The 13,824-nt window shown below is 40.6% G+C and overlaps 1 pseudogene across 1 annotated transcript; it reads left to right on the top strand.

The window, feature by feature from the left end:
* Positions 1 to 1,174: 1,174 nt before the first annotated feature.
* AT2G09187 lies at positions 1,175 to 7,645 on the top strand (annotated as a pseudogene; the record flags this gene model as incomplete). The annotated part of the gene is made up of 1 exon: positions 1,175 to 7,645.
* Positions 7,646 to 13,824: the final 6,179 nt, after the last annotated feature.

The following is a 13,824-nucleotide window of genomic DNA, read 5'->3' as shown; positions in this document are numbered from 1 at the left end:
TTTCAAAAAGGTGGAACTTGGAAAAATACTTGAGGGATGAAATCTACTCTTGAGAAGAGCGAACTCAACACTGGGATTTCACCGAAATGCATATATTTTTTCAAGAGGTTGAACTTGGAAAAATCCTTGAGGGGTGAAATTTAGTCTTGTGATGAGCAAGTTCAACACTTATATTTCACCGAAATAAATATATTTTTCCGAGAGGTGGAACTTTGAAAAATACTTGAGGGATGAAATCTAGTCTTGTGAAGAGCAAATTCAACATTTAAATTTCACCGAAATGAATATATTTTTCCAAGAGGTGGAACTTGGAAAAATCTTTGAGGGATGAAATCTAGTCTTGTGAATAGCGAACTCAACACTAACATTTCACAAAAATGAATACATTTTTTCAAGAGGTGGAACTTGGAAAAATCCTTGAGGGATGAAATCTAATCTTGTGAAAAGCGAACTCAACACTTGGATTTCACCGAAATGATTATATTTATCTAAGAGGTGGAACTAGGAAAAATCCTTGAGGGGTGAAATCTAGTCTTGTGATAAGCGAGTTCAACACTTAGATTTCACCGAAATGAATATATTTTTCCGAGAGGTGGAACTTGGATAAATCCTTGACGGATCAAATCTAGTTTTGTGAAGAGCTAACTCAACATTTAGATTTCACCGAAATGAATATATTTTTCCAAGAGGTGGAACTTGGAAAAATCTTTGAGCGATGAAATCTAGTCTTGTGAAGAGCGAGCTCAACACTTAAATTTCGCTGAAATGATAATATTTTTTCAAGAGGTGAAACTTGGAAAAATTCTTGAGGGATGAAATATAGTCTTGTGAAGAGCGAACTCAACACTTAAATTTTACCGAAATGGATATATTTTTCCGAGAGGTGGAACTTGGAAAAATCCTTGAGAGATGAAACCTAGTTTTGTGAAGAGCAAACTCAACACTTAGATTTCAACAAAATGAATATATTTTTCCAAGAGGTGGAACTTGGAAAAATCCTTGAGGGATGAAATCTGGTCTGGTGAAGAGCGAACACAACGCTTAAATTTCATCAAAATGAATATATTTTTCCAAGAGGTGGAACTTGGAAAAATCCTTGACGGATGAAATCTAGTCTTGTGAAGCGCAAACTCAACACTTAGATTTTTCCAAAATTAATATATTTTTTCAAGAAATGGAACTTGGAAAAATCTTTGAGGGATGCAATCTAGTCTTGTGAAAAGCCAACTCAACACTTAGATTTCACCGAAATGAATATATTTTTCCAAGAGGTGGAACTTGAAAAACTTTTTGAGGGATGAAATCTTGTCTTGTGAATAGCAAACTCAACATTTAGATTTAACCAAAAATGAATATATTTTTCCAAGAGGTGGAACTTGAAAAAATCCTTGAAGGATGAAATCTAGTCATGTGAAGAGCGAGCTAAATGAATTTATTTTTTCGAGAGGTGGAACTTGAAAATATCCTTGAGGGATGAAATCTAGTTTTCTGAAGAGCGAACTCAACACTTAGATTTCGCTGAAATGAATATATTTTTTAAAGAGGTGAAACTTGGAAAAATCTTTGAGGGATGAAATCTAGTCTTGTGAAGAGCGAACGCAACACTTAGATTTCACCGAAATGAATATATTTTCCAAGAGGTGAAACTTGGAAAAATTCTTGAGGGATGAAATCTAGTCTTGTGAAGAGCGAACTCAACACTTAGATTTCACCGAAATGATTATATTTTTTTCCGAGAGGTGGAACTTGGAAAAATCATTGACGGATGAAATCTAGTCTTGTGAAGTGCGAACTCAATACTTAGATTTCACCGAAATGAATATATTTTTCCAAGAAGGGCAACTTGGAAAAATCCTTGAGGGATGAAATCCAGTCTTGTGAAGAGCGAACTCAACACTTCGATTTCACCGAAATGAATATATTTTCTCAAACTCTTGGACTGCGAGACTAAGGAATGATATCTCCGGTTTCACACAAACAAATAATGAGACTTTCTGTGAAGCATGGGAGCGCTTCAAAGGTTACCAGACGCAATGTCCTCATCATGGTTTCTCCAAAGCTTCACTTCTCAGCACTCTCTACAGAGGTGTCCTTCCCAAGATCAGGATGCTTCTTGATACCGCTTCTAACGGGAACTTCCTCAACAAAGACGTTGAAGAAGGATGGGAGCTGGTAGAGAACTTGGCACAGTCGGATGGCAACTACAATGAAGATTACGATAGAAGCATCCGCCACAGCTCTGATTCTGATGAGAAGCACCACAGGGAAATGAAAGCTATAAATGACAAACTGGACAAGCTACTCCTTGTGCAACAGAAGCACATTCATTTTCTGGGTGATGATGAGACGTTCCAAGTCCAGGATGGGGATACTCTGTAGTCAGAAGAGGTCAGCTATGTGCAGAACCAAGGAGGTTACAACAAAGATTTCAACAACTTCAAGCAGAACCATCCCAATCTGTCTTACAGAAGTACAAATGTTGCAAACCCACAGGACCAAGTCTACCCCTCTCAGCAGCTGAATAAACCCAAGCCCTTTGTTCCATACAACCAAGGTCAGGGGTATGTTCCTAAGCAGCAGTATCAGGGCAACTATCCGCCGCAACTTCCACCACCTGGGTTCACACAGCAGCAACAACAACCAGCTTCAACAACTCCACATTCAAACTTGAAGAACATGTTACAGCAAATACTCCAGGGACAAGCAGCAGGGGCAATGGATCTCGCCAACAAGATGGCAGAAATCCATAACAAGGTCGATTGCACTTTCAACGATCTGAACATTAAACTTGAGGCACTCACCTCAAAGGTCAGATACATGGAAGGACAAACTGCGTCGACCTCTGCTCCCAAAGTAAGAGGACTTCCAGGAAAGTTCATACAGAACCCGAAGGATTACGCCACCGCTCACGCTATCACCATCTGTCATGATCGAGAGTTGCCTATTCGACATGTCTCCACATCAATCACCGAGGACAGTGATGTTCAGGACGGGAAGGCTTCTACTCAGATTGAAATTTCAGTTGTTGGACTCGACCATTTAGCTGGATCCCGTTTTCAAACTCAGTCCAACCTAGACGAGAAAGCAGCCATCATTGAGAGGATGGTAAAACGATTCAAGCCAGCACCATTACCTTCACGTGCTCTTCCATGGAAATTCAGGAAAGCATGGATAGAAAGATACAATTCTCTTGCAGAGAAGCAGCTTGATGAGATGGAAGCGGTGATGCCTCTAATAGAAGTTCTCAACCTGATCCCGGATCCTCACAAAGATGTGAGAAATTCAATTCTGGAAAGGATCAAGATTTATCAAGATTCAGAAGATGATTGTGAGGCTAATCCATCTAGGGCCACTGTTAAGAGGAGTGTTCAAGAAAAACTGGAAGATCCTGGAACTTTCACTCTACCATGTTCCATTGGTCAATTGGTTTTCAGCAATTGTCTATGTGATTTGGGAGCTTCAGTAAGCTTAATGCCACTCTTCATGGCAAGGAAGCTGGAATTCACTCAGTACAAGCCTTGCGACCTGACTTTGATCCTTCCTGATAGGTCTTCAAGGAAACCCTTTGGCCTGCTACAAGATCTGCCAGTAATGATTAATGGAGTGGAAGTACCTACAGATTTCGTTGTGCTTGAGATGAAACCAGAACCTAAGGATCCTCTAATCCTAGGAAGACCATTCTTAGCCTCCGTGGGAGCGATGATAGATGTCAAAGACAAGAGAATAAGTCTCAACCTTGGGAAGCACATCAAGCTGCAGTTTGACATCAACGAAACTTCGCAAAGGACAGCTGTAGAAGAAAAGATCAGGGCTCAGCCTCAACCTTCGGATTCAATCACCAGACCAAGCACAACCTCTACACCTGACTTGCGAGATCTCAAAAAGAAATCTGATGAGCAAGAAGAAACCATAGAGAAGCTAGCTCAGACAGTTGAGGAACTTAAGAGTAAACTGGATCAGATGCAAGAGAAAGCTCAATCAAAATGCGGGATTGATACTATCCCGAGAAAAAAGTTTACTTCAAGATGGTCTGAGGAGATAGATTATCCACCAGAAGAGAAAGAGGCCTATTTCGAGAAAAGAAGAATTAAGTATTCTGCTACGCATCTCTCAAGAGAGGATGCTGAATATGATGATGAGATTAGAGAGGACTATGCAGATCCTCTCTATCACCCATTTTCTTCTTAATAAGTGTGAGGAGTCAAGCTAGAGACTTTAAACAAGCTCACTTGCGAGGAATTCCCAAGACTGTTTCTATAAATAAAATTTTTATTTTCTTGTTATTTTTGATTTGTTTTTGGCTGTGTTTGTGATTCTCAGGAAAATAGAAACAGCGTGGAGGTAGAGTAAAAATTTTAAAATTTTACTCTACAGAGCAACAGGGGATCGAGCATGTCAGTGTAAAGAAATTCAAGAATTTGAAAAAAGTTCTGTTGCAATCAGAGACCATGAGATCGAGTAGTTTGGTCGAGTATTAGTGATGATTTTAAAAACCCAAAATTTTGAAATCATATTTATACTCGACCAACAGAAGCTACAAAGACTTACAGAGAGTTTATCAAGTTTACAGAGGATTACAGAAGGTTCTAAGACATTCCTAGTCAACAGAGAACAGTGCTTCAGGACAAACAGACAGAGTGTGGCCCACCACCTCTCACCTTTGTTCCCACATGCGTTTTTAGAGATAACGAAATCCCAAGACTACTTCTCCACCACTCGATCTCACCCTATCCTTTCCCACCGACATCATCTCTTTTCCTCTCCATTCACTCGACCTCGCAGACACATTCTCCGTCACGTCTCTCACTCGACCAAACATCACTCGACATCTCTCTCACCGCCTCTCTTTCACTCGATCGAAACGCCTCTCCTCTCTATTCTCCGCCTACTCTACCGCCGGACCTTCACCGTCTCAACGTCGCCTCCTCTTCACTCGACCTCGCCGTCCCAACTTCACCATCCCTCACCACTTCGTCAACTTTCTCACTCGACCAAAATTCAGCTTTCATCGCTCACGCCACTGCCTTCTCCCTCTCTTCCACTCAACGACGGGACCGGTTTCATCATCTCTCACCGCTCTCGCCTCCTCTTCACTCGACCGCACGAGCACCTCAACCTCTACTCCGATTTCTTTTTCTCACCTCTCCATACTCAACCGCTACTCGACCTCATCTCCGTTCCCTCTCTTTTACTCGACCGCCGGACCGGCTTCACCATCTCTCAACTATCCACCGTTCACTCGACCTCGCCATTCATTGCGCCTCCGTTTATCTCTTCACTCGACCGCTCCTCAAACCGCCACTGTCTTCTCTCCATTCGCCGTTCACTCGACCACGCATTTACCGTCTCTCATTCGTCTTCACTCTACCGCTAAACTCGAAACCATAATTTCACTGTACTCGACCGTAATACTCGACCGTGTACTTGACCGGTTTAGTGTTTGCATTTATTTGGACTAACATATTGACGTTTGGCTTTGAGTTACATTCTTTTTCAGGAAATCAATATGAGTAACTACAGTGGCGAATCCTCCATGGATGCGGATTACAACATCGATGAAGCTGAATCTTGGTCAACTGGACCAGAGAGAGAGCGACAAGCTTATGAGAGCTTCAGAGCGGAGACCCAACGCTCAGTAACTTGACGCAATGAGAGGAGAGCTGAGATTGCTAGAGGAAAGAGAGCAATGACCAGCAGATATGAGTTGATCGACGATGATATTGACGTCGAGTATGAGCCTGAGTCATGGCATAGAGAGACGAAGCTGTTGAACAGGCCTAATGAAGTCCCAGTGGAGGAGTACATCAGACTTTTCGAGCTGAACGACTTCTGGGGAACGAAGTACCCCTATTATCAGACTTTAGCCCAGCTGGGGCTACCGGAGGACGTACAACACCTATTCGAGAAGTGTCATCTGGAGACACTGATGTCTTACCCGTACGTCGCTTACAAGAAGGAAATAAGAGAGTTTCTCTCCACTCTGCAAGTGGAGATGTATCAGGGACTTACAGCAGATGAGCTGGAGAGTGAAGGGTTGGGGTTCTTGACTTTTTCCGTGAGCGAGCAGTGTTACCAGCTATCTATCAGGAGCTTGGAAGGATTGTTTGGCTTACCCAGTGGAAAGGGAACTAAACCCAAGTTAGAGAGGGAAGAGTTGAAGGATTTGTGGTTAACTATTGGGAACGATATGGCGCTCAACTCTGCGAGGTCCAAGAGCAACCAGATTCGAAGCCCTGTGATCTGCTACTATCAACGCTCTATAGCGAATGTTCTGTACTCTAGGGAATCTACAGGTACCGTGTCTAACACAGACATGGAGATGATTAATTCTGCACTCAAGGGCATTCTCCGTAGAACAAAGGGGAAGAAGGTCCTGAAGGGCGACCTCAATGATGCACCACCAGTTATGCTTCTGTTGATCCACCTGTGTGGATACAGGAAGTGGGCGCACACCAACGGGAAGAAGAGGGCGCGAGGAGCCCTTTGTGTAGGTGGTGTTGTGACACCAATTCTGATTACATGTGGTGTACCTTTCACGTCTCCAGGGTTTGATCCGAGGATGATGGATTTAGATCACTTGCGTCGTTGTGAGTTTCTGGAGCACGACATGGTTGGCGATTTCTATCGCTACAAATTTGAGCACTCCTTGACCCGAACAGCCAACATTCTGCTTCCCTGCACCGAGGCCACAACCATACTTCAGGGCGAAAACATTGACTTCAAGCCTGCGCGTGATTACCTCTACTTTGAGAGCGCTCCACCGACTGATGACAACGTCCCTACAAAGAAGCTACCCAAGCTGAGATTGCTGAGACAGATGAGGATAGGGAGGAGGAGTACGATACGCGCATGTATCATTTCAGTGAGCATGTACCTCCAGCGAGGGAGAGCAAGAGCTTGAGCGAAGCTCACAGAAACAACAGTAAGTTGCAGAGGTGGTGCAAGAAACAAGATAGGCTACTCATCAAGTGCTTCAAGGCCATCAAGTTTCTGACAGACAAGCTAAGCTGCTCCTCTTCTACCACAGCGATTCCGCAGGGAGAGCCTCCTCAGGACATGCCCTCGAGGAGATATGACGCGCCAGAGCCAACTCGCCACAGGCCTGAGCCAAGTCACCACATGCCTGAGCCTAGTGACCGAGTAGTCTCACAAGTCCCTGCGTGGCATTCATCATTCGAGCCTCGGGAGCTCGGGAGAAAGAAGAAGGCTGCACTCGCTCGGTCTGGCAGCAGGAGTACACGACTTCTCCAGTCCCGTAGCTTACGCGATCGCGGTGCTGGCCGCAGCAGAAAAAGAGAGATCGAGTATCATCAGAGCGGTGCTGGCCGCGACTAAGGAGCAGAGGTTGAGTACCCCCAGGGGGAAGCTGAGACACAACAGAGAGATTCTTCGATGGCCTGGGAGCATTCACAGGCGGCTGTTGATGACCAACTCCGCTCCTTCTTCCACTGAGGTAAGCACCTCACTCCACCATTGTAATATACCATCTCCTGTTTTTATTTTGTTTCTGTGATGTGTTTTGTCCTGAGTACTCTCTTCCAAATTTGGTCACACAGTGGACTGTGTGATTTAAGTTTGGGGGAGGGCTCAGGAAGTGTGTGTTGCGTTGTATATAATCTTGAGTCTGCATTCATCTAAGGCATAGAAAAAACCAAAAAAAAAATTGAAAAATTTCAGAAAATGATTTCACAAAAACAGAGTGTTCATATAGTTGCATTGCATTTAGGATCGAGTCTAGAGTGTTTCATTTAGGATCATTGCATATGCATAGGGGACAATGATGAGATAGCCTTGTAAGCATTTTGGTTCACCAGATAAACTCAGTGCCCTCGTTGTTAGTTGTCTGATGCATAGTCAATGAAATTGAAGTAAAACTACACCATGCCTAGATTGCTCTACTCGAGCACACGACTGTTAGGATCTGATACCATTCCCTATCAATTTGAACTTGAATCTGATTTAGAATTATCATGTCTTGGCATCGAATTTGAACTCATGGATACCCTAAAATACTTGGATTTTCTTACTCATTTTAACAACTCTTGTTAATCCAAGTAGCTGACTCTCCTTATTATAGCAGTTAACCCAAACCCAAACCTAAACTTTCTTTCAAGCCCTATATCACTTGTGAGTGTTTGTGAGGTCTTATTTCGATTGAGCTTGGTAGAAAGTGTTAGGTTCGTAACGACAGAGATAGTGTCTCATGTAGTTCTAGTTCGCGTTTTTCGGACTGGATAGGACTAGGTGGGCGCTTAGATCATGGGTTGGGATGTGTTTAAAAGAAAAGGGTGAATTCATTGTTGATAAGGAAAGGGAAAGAATTCTAGGGGAAGTAAGCTAAAAAAGTTAGAAAAAAAATCTAGTAAAGGTTTTGGGAATGTTAAAGAAAAGAATGAGGTTCTTGTTAGTTAAAGAAGAAGGGTTAAAAGCCTTTTGTTTAAAAAATTAAAAACAGGAACCTTAGTTGTTAAAGAAATCCAAATCCGCTAGATGTATCAAAGTGTTGAGAAAGCTTCTCCTAGAGTTAAGAGAAAAGAAAAGAATGATATGAAAAAGAGTTTGAAAGATTCATGAGTGCAAAGGGTAGAGTTAAGTTCTTGTATTGGGACTAGAGTTGGGATAACCATTATAGCTTCATTGTTATACTATGGGTAGATGGGATCTTATCTCTGTATGCATAGCTTGGGACTTACCTTTAGCATTCTACTAAAGCTCAATCATTCTTGAGAGATTCCCTGTTACTTAAGCCTATTCTGTAAGGGACCATCTTTGTCTCTTGACCTTCACCTTAGCCAAATGAGTTCATTGATGATGCATTGCTTGATTCACGTTCTAGAACTAATGAATGTTAAAGGGATTGGTAGATTTGAAAGCATGTATAGGTCGAGTATAAGAGACAGATTGATTGATAACAAGGCATGGCTAACGTTTTTGAGTAAAATTTAATCATATCGCATCTTAGAACTACCAACTTGGACATTGATTTTATTTGCTCTACCTGATGCTTTGGTTCTGAGTCCCCACCTTCAAACCTCTCCTTCAACTATGTCTTCTTATTTGCTTGAGGGCAAGCAAAGACTAAGTTTTGGGGAGTTGATATGTCTATAATTTGCATGTTTTCAGTGTCCATTCATCATCATTTCGAGTCAAGTTTTGTATCATTCATCACTGTTTTATATCATTTCTCATCATTCTTGCATACTTTGCATGATTAGGATAGCTTTGCATACATATTGCATTTCTGAGTTGTTTTCAGGTGATTTGGAGCTGTTTGCGAGCAAATTAGAAGAAACGAGCCAGAACCAGAAGATATACTCGACCACCATGTCGTGTGCATCCAGCGCCATACTCGACCCCCTGGTCGAGTGACTTTGGAGCCATTCTTCCCATCTACTGGACCCCCAGATCGAGTAACCTCAGCTCAGGCCACTCGATGACGCCACTCGACCCCCTGGTCGAGTATCACTTCGCCAAACCACCTGACCACACTCGGCCGTTCACTCTACCACGTTACTCGACCAGTGGGTCGAGTATCATCACTCACCACCAACACCACTACTCGACCGGGCACTCGATCACATCTTCTTAGTCTACTCAAATCCGCACTCAACCAGACAAGCGGAGCACAAGGAAGAGAAGAGGAGAAGACGAAGTGTTTGGAAGCGGCCTGGACCTCCATCGGATCACGAAGCCCATCTCGGCCCATTATCACTCTATGGGTCGGGCGATGAGGTTATTGGCCTGTCTCCTATCATTTTATTTCGTTTTGCATAAATAGATGTCTTTGGGTTCTGTCCTGAGACATCTAGTCGACATTGGGTTTTTGCTTCAGTTTTATTTTCTGTTTTACTCTGGCTGCGCCGCTTTTGCTTCTACAACCTGTAATTCGAGATTTTTCCAAGTTATTCAGATTCCGCATTTGATTTCATTTGTTATCTTGTTTCTCTACTCTTTATCTCTTTACTTATCCAATATTATCATTTATCTGCGTTTATGTCTTTGAGCATATTGTCTGAGTAGTGACTTAGAATTCTTAAGGATGGGATAGAGTAGTTGTGGAATCCGTAGTCTATAGAATGGTTAAGTTTTAGAATTGATTGAATCCCTTCAGGACTAGTTGTGTTTACTGCTTATTTCTTTCTGATCAACTGGAATTCGATCCCAAGCATTCCCGCAACCAGAAGGTGTTCGATGGAATGCTTGATCCACTAGTTCCTGAGATATTCGTCTCTATCCCAAGGGATTGGCCGTTTAGAGCGTTTATTGACTTTATCAGTCTGTTCTTATTGCCTGCATAGTTAGATTCCGTTAATGGGAATTAGTCTGGGCTAGCTTTGCTTGAGGATTTCTATCACGGGAGTGAATTGATCTATTGTTGAACATGTTGTCTAGGGATAGCTTGATTGCGCTTGTTAACCATTCGGATAGGCTAGGATACCACTTTATTCGATTACCCCATCCTTAGGAATTTCTCGTCTATTTGATTTCTCTGTTTTATCGTTATCGCTTAATTGTTCTCATTGCATGTCTCTTCGTTTTTGCAATTACTCGATCAACTTACTCGACCACACTCAGTGTCTGGCAACAGACTATGCAGTCGAGTACAGTTGTCATATTTCCTGTCTGTTACTCGACCATATCTTACTTCTGGCATCAGCCTGTTGTGGTTGAGTGATTTTAGTAATTCTGTTATTGTTTCTGTTTTCTGCATGTTCGCTTAGGACTGTTAGAAACCCCAAAACTGTTATTGCTTGGCTTGACTTAGTGACTTCTGATCACATCTCATCTGTTTGCATCACACCTATTTGGATTGACAACCTAAAATACTACAACGACATGATTGGTGTTTTTGGATAATTGACTAAAAACCTATTATCACTTAACACTTAGATTTCACCGAAATAAAATATTTTTCCAAGATGTGGAACTTGGAAACTTTTTGAGGGATGAAATCTTGTCTTGTGAATAGCAAACACAACATTTAGATTTCACGAAAATGAATATATTTTTCCAAGAGGTGTAACTTGAAAAAATCCTTGAGGGATGAAATCTAGTCTTGTGATGAGCGAACTCAACACTTAGATTTCACCAAAATGAATATATTTTTCCAAGAGGTGGGACTCGAAAAAATTCTTGACGGATGAAATCTTGTCTTGTGAATAGCAAACACAACATTTAGATTTCACGAAAATGAATATATTTTTCCAAGAGGTGTAACTTGAAAAAATCCTTGAGGGATGAAATCTAGTCTTGTGAAGAGCGAACTCAACACATAGATTTCACCAAAATGAATATATTTTTCCAAGAGGTGGGACTCGGAAAAATTCTTGACGGATGTAATCTTGTCTTGTGAACAGCGAGCTCAACACTTATATTTCATCGTAATGATTATATTTTTTTCGAGAGGTGGAACTTGCAAAAATCCTTGATGGATGAAATCTAGTCTTGTGAAGAGCGAACTCAACACTTAGATTTTGCTGAAATGAATATATTTTTCAAAAAGGTGGAACTTGGAAAAATCCTTGAGGGATGAAATCAAGTCTTGTGAAGAGCGAACTCAACACATGGATTTCACCGAAATGATTATATTTTTTCAAGAGGTGGAACTTGGAAAACTCTTTGAGGGGTGAAATCTAGTCTTGTGATGATCAAGTTAAACACTTAGATTTCATCGAAATAAATATATTTTTCCGAGAGGTGGAACTTTGAAAAATCCTTGAGGGATGAAATCTAGTCTTGTGAAGAGCGAGCTCAACATTTAAATTTCACCAAAAGGAATATATTTTTTCAAGAGGTGGAAGTTGGAAAAATCTTTGAGGGATGAAATCTAGTCTCRTGAATAGCGAATTCAACACTTAGATTTCACCGAAATAGATATATTTTTCCGAGAGGTGGAACTTGAAAAAATCCTTGAGGGTTGAAATCTAGTCTTGCGAAGAGCGAACTCAACACTTAGATTTCACCAAAATGAAATATATTTTTAAAAGATTTGGAACTTGGAAAAGTCCTTGAAGGATGAAATCTATTTTTGTGAACAGCGAGCTCAACACTTAGTTTCACCGAATTGAATATAATTTTCCAAAATGTGGAACTTGGAAAAACTTTTGAGGGATGAAATCTAGTCTTGTGAAGAGCAAGCTCAACACTTAGATTTCACCGAAATGAATATATTTTTTTCCGAGAGGTGGAACTATGAAAAATCTTTGAGGGGTCAAATCTAGTCTTGTGAATTGCGAACTCAACACTTAATATTTCACCGAAATGAATATATTTTTCCGAGAGGTGGAACTTGGAAAACTTTWWGAGGGATGAAATCTMGTTTTGTGAATAGCAAACTCAACACTTAGATTTCACCAAAATGAATATATTTTTCCAAGAGGTGGAACTTGGAAAAATCCTTGAGGGATGAAATCTAGTCTTGTGAAACGCGAACTCAACATTTAGATTTCACYGAAATGAATATATTTTTCCAAGAAATGCAACTTGGAAAAATCCTTGAGGAATGAAATCTAGTCTTATGAAGAGCRWATTCAACACTTGGATTTCACCGAAATGAATATATTTTTCCAAAAGGTGTAACTTGGAAAAATCCTTGAAGAATGCAATCTAGTCTTGTGAAGAGCGAGCTCAACACTTAGATTTCACCGAAATGAATATATTTTTCCAAGAGGTGGAACTTGGAAAAATCCTTGAGGGATGAAATCTAGTCTTCTGAAGAGCGAACTCAACACTTACATTTCACCAAAATGAATACATTTTTTCAAGAGGTGGAACTTTGAAAAATCCTTGAGGGATGAAATCTAATCTTGTGAAGAGCGAACTCAACACTTGGATTTCACCGAAATGATTATATTTTTTTAAGAGGTGGAACTAGGAAAAATCCTTGAAGGGTGAAATCTAGTCTTGTGATAAGCGAGTTCAACACTTAGATTTCTCCAAAATGAATATATTTTTCGGAGAGGTGGAACTTGGAAAAATCCTTGAGGGATGAAATCTAGTTTTGTGAAGAGCTAACTCAACAATTAGATTTCACCGAAATGAATATATTTTTCCAAGAGGTGGAACTTGGAAAAATCTTTGAGGGATTAAATCTAGTCTTGTGAAGAGCGAGCTCAACACTTAGATTTCGCTGAAATGAATATATTTTTTCAAGAGGTGAAACTTGGAAAAATTCTTGAGGGATGAAATATAGTTTTGTGAAGAGGGAACTCAACACTTAGATTTTACCGAAATGGATATATTTTTCCGAGAGGTGGAACTTGGAAAACTTTTTGATGGATGAAATCTAGTTTTGTGAATAGTAAATTTAACACGTAGATTTAACCAAAATGAATATATTTTTCCAAAGAGGTGGAACTTGCAAAAATCTTTGATGGATGAAATCTAGTCTTGTGAAGAGCGAACTCAACACTTAGATTTTGCTGAAATGAATATATTTTTCAAAAAGGTGGAACTTGGAAAAATCCTTGAGGGATGAAATCAAGTCTTGTGAAGAGCGAACTCAACACATGGATTTCACCGAAATGATTATATTTTTTCAAGAGGTGGAACTTGGAAAACTCTTTGAGGGGTGAAATCTAGTCTTGTGATGATCAAGTTAAACACTTAGATTTCATCGAAATAAATATATTTTTCCGAGAGGTGGAACTTTGAAAAATCCTTGAGGGATGAAATCTAGTCTTGTGAAGAGCGAGCTCAACATTTAAATTTCACCAAAAKRMATATATTTTTTCAAGAGGTGAAACTTGGAAAAATCCTTGAGGGATGAAATCTAGTCTTGTAAAGAGCAAACTCAACACTTAGATTTCACCGAAATGAATATAT

Source organism: Arabidopsis thaliana, chromosome 2, assembly GCF_000001735.4.
Source record: "Arabidopsis thaliana chromosome 2, partial sequence".
Taxonomy (NCBI): Eukaryota; Viridiplantae; Streptophyta; class Magnoliopsida; order Brassicales; family Brassicaceae; genus Arabidopsis; species Arabidopsis thaliana.
This window is presented reverse-complemented; position numbering and strand designations above follow the sequence as displayed.